Source organism: Lutra lutra, chromosome X (assembly GCF_902655055.1).
Source record: "Lutra lutra chromosome X, mLutLut1.2, whole genome shotgun sequence".
NCBI classification, from domain to species: Eukaryota; Metazoa; Chordata; class Mammalia; order Carnivora; family Mustelidae; genus Lutra; species Lutra lutra.
The window spans coordinates 47,263,702-47,277,628 of NC_062296.1; positions in this window are offsets into that span (position 1 = coordinate 47,263,702).

Below are 13,927 nucleotides of genomic sequence, written 5' to 3' on the forward strand. Positions count from 1 at the left end.
ATAGACATTATGTAGTTCCTTCACATGGAGCGTTTACAAATGACTTTCAGGGATAATTTTGGCTGTATGTAATTTTATGTAACATTTTGTATGTATGTAATTTCCCCTAAAATGTTTAAACCCATTTAAAACCTCAGTGTAAACTGTAATTTCACTGTACTAACTATAGTCTATTGGTTGAGAAAAATGGCTTTTGTTCCCCCCACCAAAGTGTGTGTTTCAGACAAGCCACTAAAAGGAAGTTTATCATAGAAAAAGAAAAGGCTTGGTCATAGACACCAATCCTCTGAGCACTTGGCCAGTGAAATTCCACAGTTGGTGCTTGGAGACAAGGATTGGAGATGGACATTGTATCCTCAAATCCCACCATACAACCCAAGATTTCTTTTCTGCTAGTAGAAAAAAAAGTGCTGGGGAAAATCATGAATGGTAGTATATTTTCAAATCAAAATCCAGGAAAAAAATATGGTTAAGAAATGTATGGGATGAGGAATGGGGGATAAAATAAGTTGTGTTCAAAAGCATTGATTAGGAAAGAATAAGATCCTAAACATTAGAGTGGGGACCTATGGTAAATTCTAATGAAGCTGGGGATGCCACACCCCTAAATTCTACTGAGTTTTCTTTGCCAGCCTTTCCACCCCTGCCTGAGAAGTTTAACTATGCTTTGCCCAAAATAATCTGTAATGGCCTCTCCTAAGGTAGTTTTCCTTGCAAAGCACTGCTGGCCCCCTCAGGATATATACTGCAACTCTTCTTTGCTCCTAGATATATTCCTAGGCTCAAGTCCCAGCAAACCTTGCAGGGTGAACCACTAGAAGGTGTGCTACACACCAAATCAGGTGCATGATTTTTCCAATTTATACAGACAGAAATATAGAGAATATATATGGGAATGGAGCTGAGTAATGGTGGAAGGAATATGAAGTTAAATCAGGCTAAATTGATTGATATGAACTCACACAAAGATTATGGACTTGATGATACAGTTCAAGTTGTTAGAAAGGACTCTAACAGTGTGGTTGCTTGGGTAGCTGAAAATGGACCAAAAAGTGACATACTAAGTGAAGTTGAAATGCCAGGGATATATAATGGCCCTGTTATACTACATATATATATTATAGTATAACTATAATATATATAGTTATATATATATATATAACTATTATATATATATATATATATATATATATATATATCTATCTCGCCAGGGATATATAATGGCCCTGTTATACTATCAAGATATAGATCCAAAGGCTTGGGAAGATTGAAATGTTAGAGTGAATTTATAATTTAAAATCTGTTTACCTACCCTGGAGAATCTACTTTTCACCATGACTGTGAGAAATAAATTTGTAAGGGTAATCCTAGCATCCTTGAAGAACTCTGTGGTCAGTCTCCTGTAGTTCGAAAGTTATAATGTGAACTTCTGCAACTGAACTGGAATATTTAAATGCAATGAGGATAATTGGATCCCAGAGTTGCAGGAGCCAAATAGTGAGATTTACACCAAAGACAAGGTGAGCTTGATTGCTGTAATAGAGAGTAGAGTGGAAGCATTTATCAGAATAGTCTAATTTGTAGAGACCTTTGGCATTTTTTAGTTGATTACCACATCCATAGAAAAGAAATAGATGAGAAATCTACTAAATTCTTGCTTGATCTGTATCGGTAGGAGAGTTCTAATTTGAGTGAACAATGTCTAATTTGAATCACCAAAATGGAGACTCATTGTCTTTCAGTCAATTCCCAGACTTGAGTCAATTGACAAATCCAGAACCCTTTGAATGATGAGAGGCATATAATTTTAAGGAAGGACCCTGCTATATTGCCAAAAAAAAAATTGTTAATTTTTCTCCCAACCTTCCTTAAAAGAACCTATAGCCATTGACCAGGTGATTATGAATTGGGGAAAAAGTAATCAAACATTTGGAGGATTACTGGACAGTGTCTCTGAACTGGTACTAATTCAAGGAGACCCGAACCATCATTGTGGCCCACAAATCAGAGCAGGAGCTTACGGGTGCCAGATAATCAATGTAGTTTTCAGCTTGGGTTCATCTCACAGTGGGTCCAGTGGGTTTTAAAACCCATGCTATGGTTATTTCTCTATTCCAGAATGTATAATTGGAATAAAAATACTCAGTGACTAAAAGAATCCACATATTGGTTCCTTGGTTGTGGATTGAGTGCTATTATAGAAGGAAAGGCCAAGTAGAAGCTACTAGAAATGCCTCCACCTAAGAAAATAGTAAACCAACAACAATACCACATTCCTGGAGAGATGGCAAAATTAGTACCACCATCAAGGACTTCAAAGATGCAGGAGTGGTGATTCCCACAACTTCCACTTCCTCATTCACCTTACTTATTTAGCTTGTGCAGAAAACAGATGGAACTTGGAAAGTGTCATCTGTTTAGTGTGCTACTCTAACCCACTTACTAATTATTGTGAAGTTAACCAGATGATTATTCCAATTGCATCTACCATTCCAGATGTGGTTTTGTTGCTTGGGCAATTAACACATTGTCTGGTACCTGGTATGCAGCTATTGATCTGGCAAATGCTTTCTTCTTGATGGGTGTTAGTGAATACGACCAGAAGTAGTTTGCTTTCACTGACAAGGCAAACAATACATAATCACTGTCTTAAGTCAGGAGTATATTAATTCTCCAGCTCTATATTATATGTTAGTCTACAGTGAACTTGATCACATTTCCCTTCCACGAGACATCACACAAGTTCATTACATTGATGACCTTATGCTGATGGGATCTGGTGAGCAAGAGGTAGCAACTACTCTAGACATATTGGTAAGACACATCAGAGAGTGGAAAATGAATCTGACAAAAATTCAGGGGATTTACACCTCAGTAAAATTTTTAGGTATTTAGTGACACAGAACATATTGAGATATCATTTCTAAGGCAAAGCATAAGTTACTGTATCTGGCTCCTACTGCATCCCAAAAGAGAGGAACAATGCCTAATGGACCGCTTTAGAATTGAAAGCAAAATATTTTTTTTATTTGAGTGTGCTACTCTAACCCACTTACTAAGTAACCTGAAAAGCTGCTAACTTTGGGTGGGGTCTAGAACAAGAGAAGGCTCTACAACAGATTCAGGCTGCCATGAAAGCTGTTTGTTACTTGAGCCATATAAGCCAATTAATCTGATGGTGCTTGAAGTGTCAGTGGCAGGTTGGAGATTTTGGCAAGCACCTAGAGCTGAACAGCATTGTTGGCCCTTAGGATTTTAGAGGAATACCTTAACATTTTCTGTGAAAACTTTCCTTTTGAGAAACAGATTTTGGCTTTCCACTGGGCCTTAGTAGAGATAGAATACTTAACCACAGGCCACCAAGTAACCATGCAATCTAAGCTTCCCATTATTAACAGCCCTACCAAGCCATAAATTTGGCCGTGTTCAGCAGCATTACATTATCAAAAAGAAGCCGTATATGGAAGATTGGGATCAACCATGCACTGAAGACACAAGTAAGTTACATGAGAATGTAGTTCAAATACCACAAATCCATATATTCATGGGACATGGTCAATGGTTTAATTACATAGTCAAAGACTTGGAAGAAACATGATTGGAAAATTGGTGACAAGGAGTCAGAACTGTTATGTGGATAGACCTCTCTGAATGGGCAAAGAATGTAAGATACTATGCCCCATGTAATGCACATCAAAAGGTAACCCCAGCCAAGGCAGATTTAATAACCATATAGATAAAATGGCCCTTTTTATGGATATCCCTTAGAAAGCTTCTTAATAAAACCATATCCTATGGTTAAAGTCAATGCAAAACTACAACCCAATTTAAGCAGGACTACTAATGACCCAGACCCTTCAGGAATAAATCTCTGGGACACCTCTCCAGGCAAAGAATTACGATCAGCAAAGGGAAAAGGGAATATGGAATAGGTAATAGAAGAAGGTGCTTAGAAACACCAGCTATAACCATGTGACCAGTTACAGAAACAAGATGGCTGTTATGAACATTTTTCCTTGGTAACCTACAGTTTAGTTTCACTACTGGGCTTCTCATTATCATCTCTATCTGCTATAAGAGGACCTGTTTATGTTTTTAAAGGAGGTTCCAAAGGATTAATATTGGGTGGCAATTTTCCTCAAACATTTCCCAAGTCTTTATTGATGATGGTTTTGGTGGGTATGGAAAATTTTGTAACAGCTATAAACAAGTAGTTATCAATTTGGGTAAAAAAAAACTCACATGCAAGGAGAGGTTAGACTTCTCTATGACATCAAATATATTTTTTAAATTTTTTGAAGTATGTCCAAGTTAGAATTTATCAGAATTCTACTTTTTGGGTTGGAAAGGAGACAAATTCTCTCTCATGTATTTAAAATATATATTTCCCCTATTTTGTTCTCAGAGGAGAATATGATGATGTCTGACATTTTCTCATACTACAGTGGCAATATGAAATATTTTTAAATGTTAGCTCATTGAAAATCTTTTTTATTTATTTTTATTTTTTTAGATTTAATTTTATTTTTTTCAGTGTTCCAAGATTCATGGTTTATGCACCACACCTACTGCTCCATGCAATGAGTGCCCTCCTTGATACCCACCACCAGGCTCACCCAACTCCCCACCCTCCTCCCCTCCAAAACCCTCAGTTTGTTTCTCAGAGTCCACAGTCTCTCATGGTTCATCTCCCCTTCTGATTTCCCCCAATTCACTTACTTGTGGAGCATAAGGAATAACACAGAGGACATTGGGAGTTGGAGAGGGCAATTTTTTTTTATAAAAATTGATTTAACATTCAATGGCTATGATGTTTACTATGAGTAGCCAGTATTGCAGTGGTAGAAACCCATTTCCACTGAATATTATATACAACTGCACTTGCCTTTTAAGAGGTTAGGTTAGAGAATAATTTTCAAACTGGTGTATTCTCTGATCTTTAGACATATCTTGGCTCAAAAAATATGTGGTATGCATTACCTTCCTTGTATATATTGATTAGTGGGGACAGGGAGGGCTTATTAGGGTTCTACAGAGAAACAGAACCTATAGGGTGTGTGTGTGTGTCTGTGTGCATGTGTATCTGTATGTGTGTGAAGAGAGAGAGAGGGGGAAATTTATTTTAAAGAATTGGTTCAGGGGCACCTGGGTGGCTCAGTTGTTCAAGAGCAGGACTTGTAATTTCAGCTCATCATGATCTCAGTGTCATGGAATCGAGCTCCACTTTGGGTTCCACACTCAACACAGAGTCTGCTTGTCCCTCTACTTCTGCTCCTTTCATAAATAAATAAATAAATGAATAAATAAATAAATAAATAAATAAAATCTTTGGGGGGGTAGAATTAATTCACTTAAGTGTGGAGGTTTGGTAAATCCAAAATCTAAGACTCAGAAAAGAATTGCAGTTTGAGTCCAAAGACAGTGTGCTAGTGGAATTCTTTCTTGCTCAGGGGAGGTTGGTCTTTGTTGTATTAAGGCCTTCAACTAATTGGATATGGCCCACCCACATTAAGGAGGGTAATCTGCTTTACTTAAACTCCACTAATTTAAATGTCAATCTCTTCTCAAAAATATACCTGCACAGAAACATGCAAAATAATGTTTGAGCAAATATCTGGACACTGTGATCTAGACAAATTGACACTTAAATTAACTACCACAAAGAAGGTTCTTGGTAAGAGGCCAATTTCTTTCCACCTCAGTTAGTGGAAATTGTATTGGAGGAGGAGATCACTATGATTAATAAAAAAAGAAATCAATTGTTGTAAGGGTATATATTGTTAACAGAGTTTATATTTATCATCATCCCAGGGATTAGTAAAAACTATAATTTTAATCTCTGTAATCCCATGGGATTTGTTGATATTGGTTCTGGATTGCATTTTATTTAATTGCACAATTATGAGCATCATAGTTGTAATATTGGGTACACACTATATCTAGGAATTCTTTAAATGACACTTGATATATAGTGACATATGGCTCTATTTCCTTGGTGGCACTAGTTAATAATAGTAGATTTCATTTGATTTGAAGTTAAAATTGGTTCATAAGGCTTAGAAGGCACCTATGAGTCACCAGCAATATTATAGAGTCTGGCTTAGCTGGGAGGGTTGTTGCCAGCAGCAGTAGAGATAGAAAATACAATAGTAGTCTCAGTGTTAATGTCTGTGGTCATGTTAGTAGGATTGATCAATCTGAATAACCAACAAAGTCATTCTCATTGTCCTCAGTCTGACCAGGGTTGCATGATTCCCTGTGGTATGCACATGACATGTTAAGGTGATCCACCAGTGGGTGTGTAGGAAAACTGGTGAGGGTTGGAACTTCTCAAGTAAGGGAAGGGCACAACAAAAGAGTCAGGGTTAAAGTCAGAGGCCATTCACAGCCAGGAGTAGTGAATCTGATTGTCCCCTGTATATTATACAGGGCAATTAGTTCCACCTGCTGGGTGTCAGAGGCAGCTACAGATTTGTTTCATAGTCCCTTTAATAGAGCAAAGTATAGGGGCGCCTGGGTAGCTCAGTGGGTTAAGCCTCTGCCTTCAGCTCAGGTCATGATCCCAGGGTCCTGGGATTGAGCCCCGCATCGGGCTCTCTGCTCCGCAGGGAGCCTGCCTCCACCTCTCTCTCTCTACCTGCTTCTCTGCCTACTTGTGATCTCTGTCAAATAAATAAATAAAATCTTTAAAAAAAAATAGAGCAAAGTATATGGGTGGCAGACTAGCTTGCCTTACTCTCTCCAGATACTGGTAAGTTGTTCGCTCCACTTACGCTGGATGATGAGCAGATACAGGCTGAGAATAATTCCAGAGTCAGTAGTCCTCATCAGGACTGAGAAACAGCTAGACTCTGGATTTTCTATGAGGGAGGAAGGAAAGTTTAAAGTATCGGGTGGATGCTATTTTGCTGTAGGCAATAATGTCAGGGTTACCACATCTATGAAAATGGATAATTGTGCTGCATCCATTGTGCTTATATAAAACAGCAGATGTTGCAGCATCTCTGTTGGTGGTCTCCTTATTTGTTGTGAATTTAAATATGTCTTAGTTATGCCATGTGGGGTGGGTTTAATGTAATCAGGGCTATGAACAGTATTTTGACCATTTAGGGGACCATTGTCCTCCAGATTCTCTCTATGGTTCTTGTTTTAAAAGCCCATTATGAGGGCACCCGGGTGGCTTGGTTAAGCAGTTGCCTTCAGCTCAGGTCATGATCCCAGGGTTCTAGGAAGGAGCCCCACTCAGTTGGGAGTCTGCTTCTCCCTCTCCCTCTGCCTTTCCCCACCACCAACTTGTGCACTTGCTTTCTCAATCTCTCTCTCTCTCTCTCTCTCTCTCAAATAAATATTTTTTATTATGTTCAGTCAGCCACTGTATAGTACATTATTAGTTTTTGATGTAGTGTTCAATGATTCATTAGTTGCATGTAACATCCAGTTCTCATCACAACACGTGCTCTCCTCAATACCCATCACCTATTTAACCCATCCCCAATCTCCCCTCCCCTCTGAAACCCTCAGTTTATTTCCCAGAGTCCAAAGTCTCTCATGGTTCATCTCCCTTTCTGATTTCTCCCCCTTCAGTTTTCCCTCCCTTCCCCTATGGTCCTCCAGACTATTCCTTATGTTCCTCATATGACTGAAACCATATGATAATTGTCTTTCTCTGCTTGACTTATTTCACTTAGCATAAACCCCTCATGTTCCATCCATGTCAATGCAAATGGTGGGTATTCATCTTTTCTGGTGGTTTAACAATATTCCATTGTATATATGTATCACATCTTCTTTATCCATTCATCTGTTGAAGGGCATCATGGCTCCTTCCACAGTTTGGCTATTGTGGACATTGCTACTATGAACATTGGGATGCAGGTGCCCCTTCAGATCACTACATTTGTAACTTTGGTGTATTTAAATATCCAGTAGTGCAGTTGCTGGGTCATAGGGTAGCCCTATTTGTAACATCTTGAGGAGCCTCCATACTGTTTTCCAGAGTGGCTGTACCAGCTTGCCTTCCCACCAATGGTGTAAGAGATAAATAAAATCTTCAGAAAATAATAAAAAATAGAAGCCCATCATGTTTTTCTATGATATCTGCTGCCATAGGACAATAGGGTAGGTGAAGGGGCGCCTGGGTAGCTCAGTGGGTTAAAGCCTCTGCCTTCGGCTCGGGTCATGATCCCAGGGTCCTGGGATTGAGCCCCACATTGGGCTTTCTGCTCAGCAGGGAGCCTGCTTCCCTTCCTCTCTCTCTCTCTCTGCCTGCCTCTCTGCCTACTTGTGATCTCTGTCTGTCAAATAAATAAATAAATAATCTTTAAAAAAATAGGGTAGGTGAAAAGCCCAAGCATTTATTTTGTGATGGCCATTGTTGCATTCCCTTTGTAATGAAGTGTGAGTGTTGGTCTGACTGTGTAACTTTGTAGTGCTCCCAAAGTTCCATTAACCTCTAAGTGACATTAGAAAAGGTTAGTGCCTTACATGGGTTAGCCAATAAAAGGCCTATGTAGATATCTACCATTGTTAAGGCATATTTGATGACTCCTACTGTTATAGAGAAAAGCCCAATGAAGATGATTTGTTAGTTCTGATGTGGCCCTTCTCTGTAAATTTTTCCAGTGTTTAGATTTTTGGCATCTGATATAGTCTTTAGTGGATTTGTGTAACTGTATCTCTACTGTAGTATGTGCATACCCTGTGGTATTGAGTCAATACCACTATTACTGGGTCAATTCCTCTATTGACAATCCATTTTCATAACCCCATGATACCCAGATCCACTGACCTCTTGAGTGCACACCAATAGAAGGCATAGGGTGGCTAGTCTCAGAGTTCTGGGGATTGTCCATCTTTTAAGAGGCTTACCTATTTTAGAGGTCTGGTTAGTTCATCAGTTTGTGTGTTGTATTGTGCCTCCTATGTGTCTTGTTTGGCATGAACTGAGGTATCTTATGCCCAGATGGGCAGAATGGGAGTAAATGTGGCAATTTTTGCCCATATCTCTTTAGCCCAAATGTATTTTCCAGCCATGGTTTTGCTGAAGTTCAGATCAAGTATTTAACCCATTAGGAGTCTGTAAAAATAGAACCTTAGGAAAATGTTTGTCAAAGGCATGCTTTATTAATAGAAGTATTGCATGCAACTCAGCCCTCTACCGAAATTGGAGTGTTTGAACAGGGGTCATAGGCTGTGGCTGTCCATTGTCTTGCTGCCTTATACCCCAGGCTCACTTCAATGGTAAAGACAGACCATTGTTTTTCTCATTTTAAGAATGTTGGCTGTCCTCCCACCAGTCCCCATTAAGTAAGAGGAGGAGGCATTTCTGGGGGCTTTGGCAAGGTAACCTCAATGGCAGAGTATATGCTAATTCCTCATGAAGTTGTGGCACTCCAGCATCTTGGTCATTTAGATGCCGTTTCCATTTTAATAAGGAGGCCTCATTAAATTTTACAGGGAGCTTTTTCTTTGCTCAGGGTATAATAGGCATCTCAATCCATAGAGTAATTAGCCCTGCTCCAGTAAGGGCTTCAGTTTTACTAAGTGCCTAGTATGTTACCGGGGGTTTCCTCTCTACTGGTAAATACTTTGGGGCTAAGTCTGGGAGCTGCTTATACCAAAAGTGAATGCATAGTCATTTAATTGTTCATTTGGTCCAGAGGCTCCAGGAAGTAAATTTGCAGTGGCCAAAACTTCTCATTAAGTCCCGTCCTCAAAGCATTAATAGAACTATGAAACTAATAGCCTCTTTTATTTTATCTAGTGCCTGTTGTTTTTCATGTCTTCATTGAAAAGTAAAAAACTTATATAATAAGCAGGGACCAGCCCTGGAGGTATAGAATGTGTTGGCACCAAAATCCAAACATTCCTACCAAATGTTGGTCTTCCTTTACCAATGTGGGAGGTTGAAGTGCTAGATTCTTATCTTTTACCAGATTTGTACCTGTTCCTCTTATAAATTCTAAATATAGCCTTAAAATGTTACAGACTGATAGGCGTTGGTTCTTATGTGGGGCAATTGTCCATTCCCTCTCAGTGATATGTTTCCTCACAGTTGTGATGACCTGAGACAGAGTCATAGCCAGGTCAAATGAGAAGGATGTTATTGATACAGTGCCAAAGCTGAGTTTCTAGTGTAAGAGTGAGTCAAAAAATTGGGTCCTAACTGCAAAGATGGTGTTTAATTTCAGGACTTATTTAAATACCCTATAGGCAACCTGGAAAAGATATATTATTGACCCTCAAAGGTGAAGGTGAATTGTGGTTAATTCCCTGTGAAATTTTTACAGAATAGAACATGTCAGCAGAACTACTAGGTATTTACCCAAAGGATAAAATAATACAGATCTGAAGGGATACACACACCCCAATGTTTATCAAAAATAATGAAATCTTGACGTTTGCAATGATGTGGATGGAGCTAGAATATATCATGCTATATGATCTCATTCATATGTGGAATTTAAGAAAGAAAACATATGAACATATGGGAAGGGGGAAAGAAAAAAAGGAGAGAGGGAAACGAGCCATAAGTGACTCTTAATAATAAATAACAAACTGAGGGTTGATGGAGGGAGGTTAGGGGGATAGTCTAGATGGGTGATGGGTATTAAAGAGGGCACTTGTTGTAATGAGCACTGGGCCTAGTATGTAAGTGATGAATCACTGAATTCTACTCCAGAAACCAATATTGCACTGTATGTTAGCTAACAAAATTTAAATTAAAAAAAAATAATAATCCTTTAAAAAAGAATGTCAGCAGAATCTATAACTGTAAACCATTTACCCATGTTGTTTTAAATGTCATTCATTAAGGCAATAATATCTGGTAGAGGCGCTCTAATAAAGGGAATATCTTTGTTAACACTTCATAGTCTATAGTTACCCACTACTCATTAGTTGTAGCTTTTAACAACTGATATTAGAAAATTAAAAGGTGGTAAGGATCAGTACCCTTTCTTTAACTAAGTCAGCTATGAGAAGCCATAATCCTTCAGTCCCTTGCCTTAGTTGGTACTGTGGCACATTTACCACTCATACCAGTAGGGAAAGATTAACTGATTTCTACTGGGTGACACCCACCAATAGCATAAAAGCTTTAGGCTTGTTCCATGAGGTCACCTGCTAACTGGAGATGTCCAGTCTAATAATGGGGGAAAGAGTGGTATTGGAAGGATGAGGAATAAGTAGGACAAAAGAATCTTTTAGCAATAACTGAGCCAATTTTGATAGTTAATCAACTAATCCCCCCTTTAATCCTCCTCCCAAGCTTGTCACCTCTTGGGTGAGGGGGTCCCTTTAAAACATGAGTGCTTTCTGGGATTAGGGAGATTTTGATACCCGTGTCCAACAGAGCCAGTCAGTGTTGCTTTTTTTGGAAACCAAACCACAGTTAATGTAATAAAAGGGTAATTTTCTGCCAGGTGGCACTTCTGTGACCACTAGATCCCTGAATGTAGAATCAAATCCCTGTCACTGGCAGAGAGTAAGAGCCAGTATGGAAGGTAAAGATGAATCCAAAGAGAAAACCTGTGATGGGTTTTAATCTGACTCTAGTATTATAATCATTGCACTGATTTACCAAATATGATCACTCAATTTGGGACCCTCTCATCACCGAAGGTATAGTATAATCTCCCTTGTTCATCTCAGGTTTCCCTTGTCTATCTCAGGGTTCATGTTCAAATAGGGGCCTGATTATAGGTGGTTCATTTGGCCCAGGAGGGAGGCAGCCTTGCTGCTGACAGTAATTTTGATTTGGATCCAATGGGGGATTATTTGTAGAATTAAGAGTCAACACTTGACTCTGAGTTTGTCTTCCATGAACTTCTATTATATCCAGGGCATCTAAGTCCTCTTTAACATTTTAGCATTAACCATCACTGTCAGTGAAGAAGACTTACATTTGTTAGGAACCCTCCTGAGAAACAACTAGGTGGATTCAGGACTCAATTCAATTTCCTCTGAATTTGCCAAGCCATCATGCCACACACCATGTATTACCTGATAAGCCCACTTCAACACCATCAACTTGTGGAGGAGATGTTTGGCCTTAGCTAACATTTTCCACCTTTATAAAGCCTACCATAGTGTAGGTTGCCTTGTAAGCCATAAAAATCCACATTAATAAGGTATAAATCTGGACCAAGGTCCAAAGCCTCCTCTGAAAGTCACTACAACCATCTGTACAAATTGTGCAGGATCCTTTAGTAGAGATTCCATTATCCTACCTTATACAATGGCAGCCAGTTGCTTAATTCCAGCCTCTATTAGGGAGGGCTTGCTCCTTGACAGGTACATTCTATATACCTAGGCAGCCTCTTTTTAATCTGGTTCCTGAACCAGGTAATTAAGGGGAGACTAGGCCTCAGGGTAAAATAGAAAATGTGTCTCCACTACCAACTGAAAACCAGCCCCTTCTTCTTGGCCCTCCCCTTTTGTCTTTTCTGTCTTAATTACTTTGTGAGTGGTCATCAGTAAAGCAAGAGGCAAATCATCCCAGTCACTGTTGTGGTGACACAATTCGCCATTCGCACCAGTCCTCTTCCCCAGGGTCTTCCCCTCTGTCTTATCTCCCCAGGAAGTGTGGGCTCCTACCTCTTTTATAGGTAGCTTTCTGCCACCTAGGGCAGGGCCTAGCAAGAGCCTTGTGGTTTTGAGCACCTGTTCAGGAGGGCAATGACCTTCAGAGTTGGAAGAGGCAGGGGTATAAATTTTCTTGCCTTTAGTCACTTTAGAAATGCTTTGGCCAGTTTGGCCCAAGTACTGGGGTCTCTATAACTCTCTGGGGGAAAGGCTAGAATGACATCTGCACAGCACAATTGAATGTTGCAACAGCAGAGGCATGCTAGCTGCTTGCAAAAGCTCTCCCCAAACTGTGCTTAGGAGACTAGCCTCAGCCTGATGTCTGTCTCATCAACTCCTTTGCCTACCATGGCAAGGATGGCCTCTCATCTCAGAGTACCCCCAAATCACCAGCCTGGCCAAGGATAAGTCCTTCCTACTAAAGCCTATTATGGGGATGGGCCAACTTACTTTTAATCCAGGAGCATGCATTCATCCCCTTTTCCTATTCATCCACATGGGTTTTAGTGAAGGACCCAGGTGAGTGGGCTGATCTTCCTCTGCCAGTTCAGCACCTCTGACCATAAAAGTCAGTTCCAATGTTGTGTGTTCACTCAAATGCTAGCACTACCATTTGGCCAGACTAATAAAGTACAAGAGGGAAGCACTAAAAATAGAGTGAAGTACAGCAAAGAGCAGTGTCATGGCAAACTGACTTAGAAGTATTCCAAATTTTGAGCCTCAATCACTTAAGGCTTTCTGTAATCAATTTGCCAGTTGCTTGGCCTACTGATGGGGTAGGTTCCATGCCAATTACTTGATTGTCATGGGAATCCTGTTCTCATCACCACTTGTGAGCACAAGAATTTTAGGATACAATCATGAGTTAACAGTAGCATGTAACAAGCATAACTTGGGTGGTAGTTGGACAGGTAGTATGAGAGAAGTCCTTCACATCAGGAAACCTTCCAGAGAGCCATACCAGGCCACCACCCAGAAGGGGAAGAAGGCAAGAGAACTCCCAGGGGAAAGTGAAATTGGAGAGGGGGCTCATATGTATAGGTAGTGTCACTCAGCAGCAAGATGAGGAGACTCTTGGTCCAAAAGCATCAGATTGAGTTCTTTCATAGCTACAGAGTTTGTTTTATCTATGTCTAACAGATATTGGATGCAGTTTCATGAAGTTTGTAAAACAGGTGGGCTTAAACTTTAAATTCATAAATCTTCCAAACAATAACTCAAAGGCAGAGATACTATGCTTGCTAGAGGAAATTGACCTTATTTTTAAATAAAGTTAATGTGAAGCTCTGGGCTACTGTAAGCCAGTGGCTTGATATTATTTAGCCAAGAAATTCTTTAGAGT